At 39.7% G+C, this 12987-nt stretch overlaps 1 protein-coding gene and 1 long non-coding RNA gene across 3 annotated transcripts in view; one reads left to right on the top strand and one right to left on the bottom strand.

Annotated features, from left to right (window-relative positions):
• LOC138742669 (divergent protein kinase domain 2A-like) overlaps positions 1–12987 on the bottom strand; it is a 140015-nt gene that overhangs the window by 16736 nt on the left and 110292 nt on the right. The gene's annotated exons all lie outside the window — the stretch shown is intronic.
• The window catches only part of LOC138742670 (uncharacterized), a 52991-nt gene continuing 41837 nt past the window's right edge, over positions 1834–12987 (top strand). The window contains exon 1 of the long non-coding RNA XR_011344353.1: positions 1834–1983. This is a non-coding gene — a long non-coding RNA (uncharacterized lncRNA). The remainder of the gene's footprint in view (positions 1984–12987) is intronic.

Below are 12987 nucleotides of genomic sequence, written 5' to 3'. Positions count from 1 at the left end.
AAAGTAACTTTACACTTGTCCCGTACAGTTTTTGTAAGTTCACTACAAGCCATCAATATCTTTTGGTTCGCTGGAAATCTCCACAAATTTATGGTTCTGGCAACTCTCTCGTGGATGTAGCTGTCAGCACTCCCTGAGTCTATTAGACAATCAAGAGTCTCACCATTCACCTCCCCCTTCATAGTCGACCATTCCAGTCCGTAACATTCCCCAAGCTTGACAGTCAATTGAACTATCATGGGATCTCACCTCGCCGTCACTTGAAGTCGATTCAGCCTGCTCATCTAAAGATTTTCCTCTTTTCACAGTTGTCTTCCATTCCTGGTGCTCCAGGATGCATTTTCTTGGTGCTTCTCTTCTCCTTCTTATCAGTGGGAGTACCTTTTGCCTTACACGCTTTAGCGAAGTGGTCGAGTTTCCCACAGTAGCTACAGGTAGCAAATCGAGCCGAGCACTTCTGTCTGGGGTGCCAGCTCTTATCACAGAAGTAGCATTTTTCAAGAGTTTGCCCTTTTCTTTCCTTCGGGGTTCCAGCGCTCCTGGATGTTTCCTTTTCGGTTTCTAGCATTTCACTGGACCACATGGCACTTCTCAGTGTTTTGGCTAGAGTGACTGCCTGGTCGTAGTTTAAGGGCTCTGTCTCCAGCAGCCTCTGTCAGATGTAACTGGAGTCAATCCCGTTAACTAAAGCATCCAGCTTCAAGGCATTGTGGTGTTGTTGCAGATTGACTGCCCTGACATCACATTCATTTGCCAGCGAGTCGTGGGCCAGTGCATAGGCAGCATCACTTTCCCCGGGTTTCTGGCGTCTAGTCAACAACTGGTGTCGAGCAAGCACCACATTCCGTGGCACTGCATAGTAAGCAGGCAGACGTTCCCGGGCTATAGCCAGAGTGGTAGCTCCTTGCGTTACGGTGAAAGGGACCTCACCCAGCAGAGGTTCCAGGTTGCCCCACTGTATCGCTTCATTGACCACGTTGTTTCGAGCCATGTAGTAATCGAAACAAGCAATCCAGTGGTTGAAAATTTCTCTGGCCCTCGGGGCAAACTGGTCGATTATAAACCGCTCTGGCTTGAGAGCTGCATCCATTTCTGCTAATAAAATTGAAGTGCCAGTTGATGAAGTGGACAAAGACGATGTGGTCGAACAATAATCATGGCTTTTATTAGCAGAAACTCATGGTACAATAATGAAAGACAATATGTGCATATACAGTTATATCCAAGGGGAGTGTCCTTAACAGTAGAGATAACGCACAGCCAATGTTAGTACAGCAAGGCTCGCCAGAGGGGGGGAGACAGGCAGCTTGGCAGACCTTCACCACACTGACGTCGTCCCCCTCCGGACCAAGAAGAACAATTGCGCATGCACAAGGTTTCGCACATGCACATTATGTCGGGTTAGCCCAGGCTGCAGGGGGACCCGACTTCTCTCGGTCCAGCGATCCTGGACTGACAGGAGGGGAGGGTTTGGACCCGTAATTGGGCTGAAGCGACTTCAGTATCAACGGAGGAGAAGGAAGCTGACACAAGAGGACTGGAAGAAGAAGATCAAGGTATGGAGGAGGAGGAGGAAGCTGTTAGATACAAGGGTAGGCCTATGGTTAAGCAGGAGGAGGAGGAGGAAGCTGTTAGATACAAGGGTAGGCCTATGGTTAAGCAGGAGGAGGAGGAAGCTGTTAGATACAAGGGTAGGCCTATGGTTAAGCAGGAGGAGGAGGAAACTGTTAAGATACAAGGGTAGGCCTATGGTTAAGCAGGCTTTAAAGTTTAAGTCTGATCCTCATCATTCTGATTCAACTTTACCTATTGACTTGTCTAAGCAGATGGAGAATTTGGCAATTCAGATGGGTCAAGGGTTTTCATCTGTGAAGGAAAAGCATGCTGATATGAAGGGGGAATTATCTTCTATTAAATTGGATCCGGCAAAATGTCTGAAAGTGGTGGATAAGGTCCAGGATAAATTTAAGAAGACTGAAGAAGGTAAGGCTATGAAATTGTTCTGAAATTGCACAATGTCATCTCAATGTGAGAAACGTTATATACACTGCTCTTATCATGCAATGTTGTATTTTCCCTTTGAAAACACAAAGGGATGTTTGAACTATAGATGTATAATGCATACAAACTTGTACTTATTTTATAGCCTAACCCAAATCTGGATGTCATCTAAATGATTTGACTATAGTGAAAGAAAGAAAACCAAGAACTATAAAACACTTCGGGAGGCACAAATGCTCAATAAAGCATCCATGAGATTGCATTAACGTCAGACTTTACAAAGCTGAATATGAAATCCCATGTGCACACCTTCTAGGAGTAAAAGTTATTCCAGCAGTACTGTATTTAATTTGAGTTTGTGATCTGAATAACTGTAGATGAAAACGACAGCTATGATTTAACAGAACAATGAGTGCAGTAGCTCATTTTGCCTGAATCCATACCTGGGCTCAATTTATTAGCTAACACAGGCTGAATTTATCTCAGCAGCTATGGCATTGTTCAGAAGGCAGAATGATCCTGTTTGTAATATCACACACTTTCCTTTGGGCAAATAACAGAACATCAGCATTAGGCAGGTATTTCAGTATATATTTTTTTACACCAACTTGCCTCTTTTTTTGTAATATTTTATTTACCATTTTAAATATATTTAATGATCAACAACCATACAAAATACAAAACGTCAAGAAAACTCATCCCTTCACGTGCTCCCCTCTGTATAAGTCCAATTAAACAATGAAAAGGGAAAAAAAGAAACAAAAATCCCATCATCAGTGCATTCATTAAAACACAGACATGATGGGGTCACAATGTTAAAATTTTTATAGAGGACTGCTGGCTAGTCAGTAGCGGTCATAATCCTATGGTGGCATCAGTGGGGTACCTATATATTCTAAATAGGGCTGCCAGATTTTTAATAAGGTGTTATGTCCCTTCGCCTCCTAAGATTGTAAAACCACACCTCCAAAAGATTAAAGTGTGCAAAATATTCTTTCCATTGTTTAATACTTAGGGTCCAGATGCAAACACTGAAGTACTGCCAAGTGGATAGTACACATTGCATCCTCTGTGTGTGTGTGTAGCGTGAATAAAAGCTCTCACAACTGGAGGGAGAACAAATGTTTTTTATTAGCTTATAACTAAGGGCAAGGTTTCACAATAGTCTTCAGCAGGGTTCTGGGTTTAGGCGGGAAACCAGGGTTATATGTGACCAGATGGGGGCGGAGCCAGGAGGCAGGGACAACCACCAGCACAACACCCTACCAGTGAATCCCAGTTCACTGCAGTGTGTCAGCCAAGGAAATTACTGTGTAACAGTATTTTAAAAGTTGATAGCCAAGAGGGTCACTTTGTTCTTGATGTTATAGAGCAGGGGTGGGCAAACTTTTTTTTAAACTCACATTCCACCTTAAGTATTTCCTACGCCATAAGTGCTCTGTGTTATTAAGGGGTTGCTTAAGATGGTCTGTGAGTGGGAAGGGAAGGATCTAGATCAAATTGTTACTGAAATATTTTGCTTGAGAAAAGTTGTCATTGGCCCATTTCCTCTGGAGTTATGAAACCGTGCACAAAATGAATCAATTAGGTAGAATTAAAACAATGGTTTTCAAACCTTTTTCTTTCCACTCACATACCACCTTAAGCAATCCCTTACTAATTAGAGCACTTATGGCATAGGGATTGCTTAAGGTGGAAAGTAATTTTTTTAAAAAAAAGGTTGCCCACCCCTGTTATAGAACTTCTTTGAGCTGTACTCATCTAGGAAAATAGACAGTATTAGGGTTAGACTCCTGAAATGTACCTTGAAGATGGTGGGAAGTCTTTTGGGTATCAGGTGGCAAATCACTCATTATAGTATATCCAGCCTCTAACATAAGTTCCATGAAAAGTAAAGCATATTATGTCCATGTTACATTACGTAAAGCTCCCCCTTTCTTTCCACCCCAGCCCCATGTATCTCTCCACCAGCTAGCCCTTAGACCCCTCTCATCTACCCCCAACTCCTCTACGACCCCCCACAAATGCCACCTCCACCTTCTGGCTTCCCCAACCCTCCACCTCCTCCCTGACTTTCTTATCCCTCCAACTTTCCTATCCCACTATTCCCCCACCACCAGATCCAACCACCCTCTTCATTCAGAAAGCTATCCCCTCCCCATCACTTCTCAGCAGTTTTTCTCTTGTGCACCCCCACCTATATCCAATGACCTCTTGCCTGTGGCCCTGTGCTCCTCCCCTCTTTCACCTGCCTGCCTACTTTTAGCTCGTGCCTTGGTGAAAGGCTCAGGTGTGAAATGTTGGTTATGTATTTTTATTTTTGCTACATAAGGAATGCTGCATGACTTGCTGAGTTTCTCCAGCATTTTCATGTTATGTCCAGTTTTTGGTAATGATACTGGATAATTGGCAATGGTTACTCCATTAAATGTCAAGAGTACATGGTTAAGGTTTTCCTTTTTGGAGAAGGGTCTGTGAAAGGTAGTGGACACAGCCCAGGGTATCACAGGGAAACCCCCTTTCCACCTTCGAGAACATCTACGGGGATCGCTGCCATTGGAGAGGAGCATCATCAAGGATACACACAACCCAACACACGATCTGTTCTCACTGCTACCATAAGAGGTGTAGGTTGGGTTAGATGCAAGACCCACCACCAGGTCCAGCAACAGCTGTCACCCCTCCACCATCAGGCTCAAAAACAAGCTCAATCCAAGACTCATTTAAGGACTCTTACTTTTGTACTTACTTGTTTTTTTTATTTTTCCCTCTATATTACATAGTCAGTTGTTTACATGTGTGCTTCTTTGCCCTACCAATAAGTGCAAAACAATCTCAGGGTTTTATGCAATGTCATCTATGTACTCCTCTGACATCTGAAAAATCTGAACTGGTAGAGCTGCTCTCTCTTGGCTACAGTAACATAAATTCAATCCTCTGCTGCTTTGTGGGCTTTGCATGGTTTCCCTGTGGCCACCTCGGTTTTCTCCAAGCACTCCAGTTTCCACCTAGATTCCAAAGATGTGAATGCATTCATGTGGGAATGCCATTCCATAAGTGCTTATAGTGGACATAAATTATCTCTTAACATAATTAAAAGATAAGGGAGAGCTTTCAGTCTTTTGGCAAATATTCTTCCGAAAATCAGAAGCGTAGCTTTTTGTCGCCTAGAGTTTTGCCCGAGCCACATGATTGAGTCAAATCTGAACTTGGATAAATAATTAGGCTGATATTTTGGGAAAACACTGAAGGGCAACAATTGTCATTGATGATACAGATTTCAGACGAGAAATTAAACCAAAGTTGAATCAAAGCAACATCATGAGTGTACAATGAACAGCAATTCATTGCATAGATTTACCAAACAAAGCTAATAAAGTATTCAGTCATTGCTAAGTTCCAATGATATTTGTCAGATATCATCAACATTCTTAATATCCATACTTTAAAAAGTATTAATCAGCTAAAAAAAACATGCTGAGATGTCCTTAAATCAAGAATAGCACAATGAGGGGGTTGTGGCCATGCGAAGGACTTAGATAGACATGTTTTGGTTGAGCTGTAAAGAGTACTAGACAGAAAAAAATTTGAAAATCAAGATTTTCTTCATTAAAAATGGATAGAACTAGCACAAAGAGCCAAGACAGCCAAAAACAAAGAATGAAGAAGTTCCTATTCAACCAGGAACATCGGGTGAAAGTCTGAAAGGGAGTGGTGCAAAAATGGGGACCACTCAAGAATTGAGCACCATCCTGGAAAAGATGGAGAATTTGAGTAACCGATTCACAGGTTGATGAGAGATATGACAGAGAAAATGACTGAAATAAAAGAGATTATTGTGAAAAGATGGAGAATTTGAGTAACCGATTCACAGGTTGATGAGAGATATGACAGAGAAAATGACTGAAATAAAAGAGATTATTGAAGCTCTGATGGAGATTGGGTCAAGCAGAATTTGAATTGTCAAAAATGCATGAAAAACTCAAGATTTTGGAAACATAAGCCAAAGAATGGGAGTTAGATAAACAAGGACTGTTGGACAAAATTTAGTTGACAAAATAATGTCTGAATTATTGGACAAATGAAGGAATTGAGAGAAGGGACCATGAACTTTTTTTTTCAAAAATGGATCCCACAAGTACTGGGAGAGGACAAATTTGGAGAAAAACTGCATATCGAGAGAGCTCACCAAAACTTGGCCAGTCCTGGTGAGCCTTTTAAGCTACCGAGAACCAGAGATAATTCTGGGAGCAGAATATGATTACTCTAAGCAGAATAATGGCCCGACCAAGGTTGATTATGAAAAGGTTGTAGCACCCGTGTAGCGGGCACACAGTGGGGCAACGCGAACTGTGGCCGGCGTGGTTTTGTGGGCGCGCAGAACCATAATACGTACTGCAGCATACTCACCTAATGAACAGCACGTTGAGCTATTGAGTCTCCCGCCGGAAGGTGCAGGGCACTTACAAGGCTTAATTTAAACCTGCAGGTCCCGTGGATCGACAGCAATCTCATAGTGACGTCCCACCTTGTCTGTGGAGCCCGGGATATGCAGTATATAAAAGAAGCCTGTAAACCCTGAATAAATCTGTCTTCAGTTGACTAGTCTGGCATGTTTTTTGTATTACTTTAGTAGCTCTACCATAGTAGCCGCTACAAGGTACTAATTTTTTTTCAAGATTTTAGCCTGATCTTGATTAAATAAAGAAAAAAATTTGAAGATGTGAAAAGACAACTATATGTTAAAAACTTGAAATACATAATGATATACCCCATGACTTTGACGCTTGGAGTAGTGGAAGGGAACCAGCAATTTTTCAATAAGAATAATGAGAAGACTTACTCAAAGAAGAGAGAGAAAAAGATGACTTAGATGCAAGGGAAGAAATAGAGAAAGCTCTGGGTACTTTACAAGCTAATAAGTCCCTGGGCTCCCTCCTGAGTTCTATAGAGAATTTAAAGATATGTTGATGCCTCTGTGAGAATGTGTGAGACCAGCCGGTGGAGACCCAAATCCTCCCGGAAACTTCTTCAACTGCTATAATTACAGTGCTACTGAAGAATGGTAGAGACCCATTAAAAACCTCATCATACGGACTAATATCACTCCTGAATGCAGATTATAAAGTTCTAACAAAGGCACTAACCAACAGATTGAATATTTACCAAAATTAATACATCCAGATCAGGTGGGATTTGTTAAAGGAAGTCATTCTTCAAGGTAGATTATTCAATATAATACATATGGCAAAATCAAGGTTGAATCCAAACATAACTACTTCTTTAGATGCAGAAAAGGAATTTGACTGACTAGAATGGTCTTTTTTACATAAAACATTGGAAAAAATTGGTATAGGTAGAAAATGTATAAATTGGATAAAAACCTTTTATCATAAGCCAATAACTAAAATGATAACTAATAACTAAATGCCATCTATTTTTCCCTACCTCCAGCATTATTCATACCAGCTATTTAACCTCTGGTGGAGATTATAAGAAGAAAACCAGATATTAAGGGTTTCAAGGTTGGGCAGGAAAAACATAAAATTTGTTAATTTGTTGATGACGTGCTATTATACACGTCTGACCCACGTGAATCATTGATAAGATTACAAACAATATTAGGAAAATATGGAAGAATATCAGGATATAAAATAAATATGAACAAAAGTAAAATAATGCTATTGCAAAACTTTGATTATGAAAGATACCAAAAAGGTAGTGTTATGAGCCCAGAGGACCCTAACACCCAGCAGCAATGATTTCTTAAACAAAAGTTGCTTTTAATTATCTTTAAACATGAAAACAGAATCAAACTTTAACTCATCTCGCTTGACTTACTTAACCCCCTTCTAATACTAAGTGCACGTGTATGTAATGTGTGTGTAAATTTGCCCCATCAAGGTTCTCCAGATGATAACCTCTTTATTTCAGGTCACCACAGAGTTCCTTTTTGTTTCCCTTATTCCAAATGAAACATTAGACAGCCAGTCCTCTCCTCTTGCATGAACCACAGGACTTTGACCAGCCATCTTCCAAAAATGAGATTTCCATAAGTTTGCCAGCTTGTCCTGTTCCAGTCCCAGCTGCTGTCTGCTGGCTGTAACACTGTACAAGTGATCTCTGTATTTCTCTCTCTCTCTCTGAGAGAAAGCCTGTCTGACTCTCTCTGCTTGCAAAAATCACATGAGCCTCAAGCTCTCTTCCAGACAGCAGTGGCTCCGACATGCTCTTTCATCTGTTGCCTTTTGTAAACAACAATCCATTAGTGACGTATCTTGAGCACTCTTTGAAGCTCTTGCAAAAGCAGTGAGGACCCGAAAGTCTAACATTAGCAGAGTTCCAATATTTCAAACAAGATCTCCCAAAAACATATCTATATACTCTGTCACAGTAGTAGATTTAAATAGAAGTAGAATAGAATGAAATACTTAAAAATAATGACAGATAATAATTTACAGAATTTATGCAAGCTTAATTATAATCCTCTATTCAAAAAAATAGAAAAAGATTTATAGAAATGGAAAGATCTGTCGATTACTGTAATAGGAAGGCTAAATTGTTTAAAAATGAAGGCAATGCCAAGATTACAGTATCTGTTTCAATCGCTGACTATTTTACTAACTAAAAATTTCTTTAAATTATTACATAATTGTTTAAGACAATTCCTATGAAATAACAAAGTACAAGAATTGCAGTGGAAAAGTTAACATGGGACTTTAAATTGGGAGGACTTAGACACCCAGCTCTTAAGAAGTATTATTTATCAGTACAAACAAGATTTCTATCATCTTTCTTAGTCTCCTTCATGGATTCGTATGGGACTGAATTCAGTAAGAGGAGACAATAAAGGACTTTATTTATAAGTAGAATGCCAAGTCACTAACACAAAAAAACCAGAAAATCCTATATTAATAAACATGATTAGAATATGGCAAGAAATAAATGAATGTATTGGGAAAAAAACAGGTTTGTCATGGAGGACATCATTATGTAAAAATGTACTACTGCCTATGAATCTGGGTAACAAAATATTGAATTCATGGTATGAACAAGAAAAATGATGATTGCTATATGGAAGGATCTCTTATGTCTTTTGAACAATTAAGAAATAAGTATGGAGTAGCTAATGGGACATTCTTTTGCTTTCTTCAGTTAAGATCATTTTTAAGAGAAAGATGGGGACCAAACTTGGCTCCCATCTGAAATTAGTGAGATGGAACGATTTGGCTGGGGAACACATGTAAATTTATATCTTAAAATGTACTTTGCTCTCCAAAATTAAAGTGCAAACCCAGGTTAAAAGAGATCAAGAGAGAGAGATGGGAGTCAGATTTAGGAGTTGCAATAATGGAGAGATGTTGGTCTGATTGGTGTTTGGATAGCATGACATCAATTATAAATGCAAGATATGGATTAGTACAATATAATTTTCTATACCAATTATACCTCACATCACAGAAATAACATAAATCAAGATCGGAAATATCGGAGATGTGTTTTAGACGTGGAATAGAGATAGAAACGTTTGCACATGCTATGTGGTTGTGTGTGAAGGTGAGGATATTACTGAAATACTAACAATGATAACAGGGGTGGCCTTAACGGAAAACCTGGACCTTTATCTTTTGGGCAATTTTATTGAAATAATTATTAACAACCTAACTAAATTCCAAATTTCATCTGTTAAAATAGCTTTAGCTGTGGCTAAGAAATGTATTGCTTGGAATTCTGACTCCCCATGACAGACAGCACGATGGAACAGATAAATATCCACAGGGGGCAAAAAAATCACATAATCTAAAGAACAAATATGACCTATTTATAAAAATATGGCAATTATATATGGATTATATAGAGGCCCAAATACAAATTTAAAAAGGTGCTACTATTATAAAAATATAAGTGACATCCCCAATGAAAACTTTCTTTATTTTAAACCCAACTGTAAGCCCTGAAGGTGTACAGATTTATACGATTGTGGGGGGGGGGGGGGGGGGAAGAGGTTGTTATGTATCTATATATCTTGAAGATTGAAATTTTTAATATGGATATTTATGGAGAAAAACCAAAAATATGCAAAAAAGAATAGCGCAATGAATTTTTTTTTAAAAAAAGAAAGGTTCACCACATTTGCTAAACACCAGATGGTTGTGATGTGAACCTACAATTAAAGCATTATTTTTGAAAAATAAAATAATATAAACATAAAGAGTATGAGACCGAGATACAAGATGAGTCAGCATGAGGAGACTTTAAATTTAAGTTCAGTTGCTACAAAATACTGAGTAGCATGAGAAGGGTTCTTCTACAATTAGACAAGCTGGTTATCTGTCACATTTAAGCAGACACAATTTACAGAGCATAGGATTGCAATGAAAAGGAAGATCAATTAGCATCAAGCGCAGCCCTGATAGAACTGATAATGGGTTCATTCAGGAGCCTAAACAAGGAACTCTACAGATGCTGTGATTGTAGTGCAATACACAGAAGTGTAGGAGAAACTCAGCAATATCTGTAAGAAGCAAAATGGTATAACCAACGTTTTGGGCCCGAACCCTGCGCCAAAGTATGATCAAAATACAGGCAGGTGCCTGAATAAAAAGGTGGGGGGAGGACCACAGGCCAACAGGTCATAGGTGGATATGGGTGGGAGGGCAGAACAGGAAAAAAAAAGGCTGAAGTAATGAGGAGGAGGAGGTAGCTCTCTAAATGGAGAAGGGGCTTGATAGCAGTGGGGAACGAAACTGTTTTAAGCCTGTTAGTGCATGCTTTCACACTCTTCAGTAGGAGAAAGAAGAGTGCGACTGGGTTGCGATGTGGCTTTCAGTATGACGGGAGGATGTGTAGATGGGAGTCCACGGAGGGAATGGAAGTTTTGGTTATGTTCTCAACTCCATTTGCTACCTTCTATAGTATCCTCCAATCTTGAGCAGAGTAGCTCCCATACCACCTTGCGATGCATTGAGGAAGTCTGCTTTCAATGTAGGCATTGTTGAGGCACAAGGGAAACACATCTTTAGTCTTCTGAGAAAGTAGAGGTGTTGGGGCACTTTCTTGTCCGTTACTTCAACACACTTATCCCAAGTCAGGTCACTGGAAATATTTTTTGCTGAGGCATTGAAGCTAACTACTCTTTCAACGTTAGCTCCATTAAGGTGGACAGTGTTGTGGACTTATCTCCCTCTCCTCAAGTTAATGATGATTGTCTCCAACTTATAGTAAGAGAGGGATACAAGATTGTTATCTTGGCACCATGTCACTAGACTTTTAATCTCCTTCCTGTATTCTGCCTCTTTGTTATTTGATACCCAGCCCGCTACTGCTGTATTGTTAAAACATTTGAAAATAGGGTTGGAACAGTTGTAGGGGATTGAGTACACATCCTTGAGGAGTGCCACTGTTGAGTATGATTGTGGGAGGAGATACTGGTGCCCATCTTCAGTGATTGTGGCTTGTTAACAGAAGTCAAGAATCCAATTGAAGGGGGGTGTACTGAAGCATTTATCCCAAAATCTGGGATTAAGTATGCTATGATCAATGGTATTAAAGGCAGAGTTGTAAACTATGAACAATAGTGTAATATTATTGTCCTTGGTGTCCAGGTATCCTGGAGTCTAATTGGAGATCTGAGTAAATGGTGCCTGATATGGATGTGTTTGGCTGGTAGACAAATTGAAGTGGTTCAAAACTGTTAATGTCACCCATTATTAGCATCTCAAAACACTTCATGATACGGGATGTCAAAGCCACAATTCATTTCGGTATGCTAAAAAGCTTTTATTCAGTACTGGTATGAAGGTAGCCTTTTTGACGCAAGTGAAGACTTTGGCCTGTTGGAGGGAAAAATTAAGTGCCTACAAATACACCTGCCAGTTGTTCTGCACAGACATGTGCCTGGGCTCCATCTTGGCCAGTCGCTTGCTGCCAGTTCACCCGCTGCCAGGGCGTCTGACTTCAGTAGCAGTGACCGTGGTTGGTGTTGCTTGCAGTAGTGGATGTTGCATACCTGTTGGTTCCGTGTTTGAAGCGAGCACAGAAAATATTTAACTCACCAGGGAGAATTGCGCTGTTGCATGGTATACTGTTCGGGCTTTGCTTTGTATTGCGCAAGAGCATGCATGCCATAACTGCCACATGTCAGTCATGATATTGAGGTCACTTCTAACGCAGGTTTAAGCTAACATTTCGAAAGGATGCGAAAATGACAGATATATCTTGGTTTTATTTCAGAAGCTTAACTAGTAGTAGCATCATTTTCTCCAGGACTAAGGCTGGTCTTTCCTTCACTTGCGATAATGTAATATTTGTAGTAACCATTTCAACTTTGCCCATGGTTATAAATGGAAATGAAGTCATCATTCTGATTCAAGCGACTACTATGGACAATGCATATGTGAAAACTTGATTTAGTCTCAACAGCAGCAAACACTCCACAAGAAACAATTTGCAACAATGTTAATTAATCAGTTCCTGCTGGGCTAGTGCGAAGTCACCTCTCCCACTGTTTCAATTTGGAAAATGGAAACTTTATTGAAAGTTTTGCTTTTGATCAATGTTATTATAGATGATTCAAGGTCTCAGCAGCAAAATCTATGATTTGTTGGCTAAAACAGTTCAATACTATTTAAATTTCAACCAAAACATATAAAAATGAATGAGAAATCAATGGTTGGATAATAGCTGGACCAATTGTTATTCCCACAATGTGGCAGTCAATTACGTTGTAATGCTGGCTATAGATGATTGTAAACAGGTAATAAAAAGATATTTTGAAATACAGTACAACCAGACAAATTGTGCAGTCAATACACATGCAAACATTAATATTGGCATTCAAGTTCATGTTTCAACAAGTCACATCCTACTTCATATCAATTAAGCTAACCCAGTGAACTGACTTTCTTCTAATGGCTAACTTTTCCATTTCAAATTTATAATCACCATCTGACCTGACCGAAATTGAACTGCACCAGAAAGTGGCAT

The sequence above is a fragment of the Narcine bancroftii genome, chromosome 9, assembly GCF_036971445.1.
Source record: "Narcine bancroftii isolate sNarBan1 chromosome 9, sNarBan1.hap1, whole genome shotgun sequence".
Taxonomy (NCBI): domain Eukaryota; kingdom Metazoa; phylum Chordata; class Chondrichthyes; order Torpediniformes; family Narcinidae; genus Narcine; species Narcine bancroftii.
Note: the sequence above shows the minus strand (reverse complement) of the source record. Positions and strands in the feature narration are given on the sequence as shown.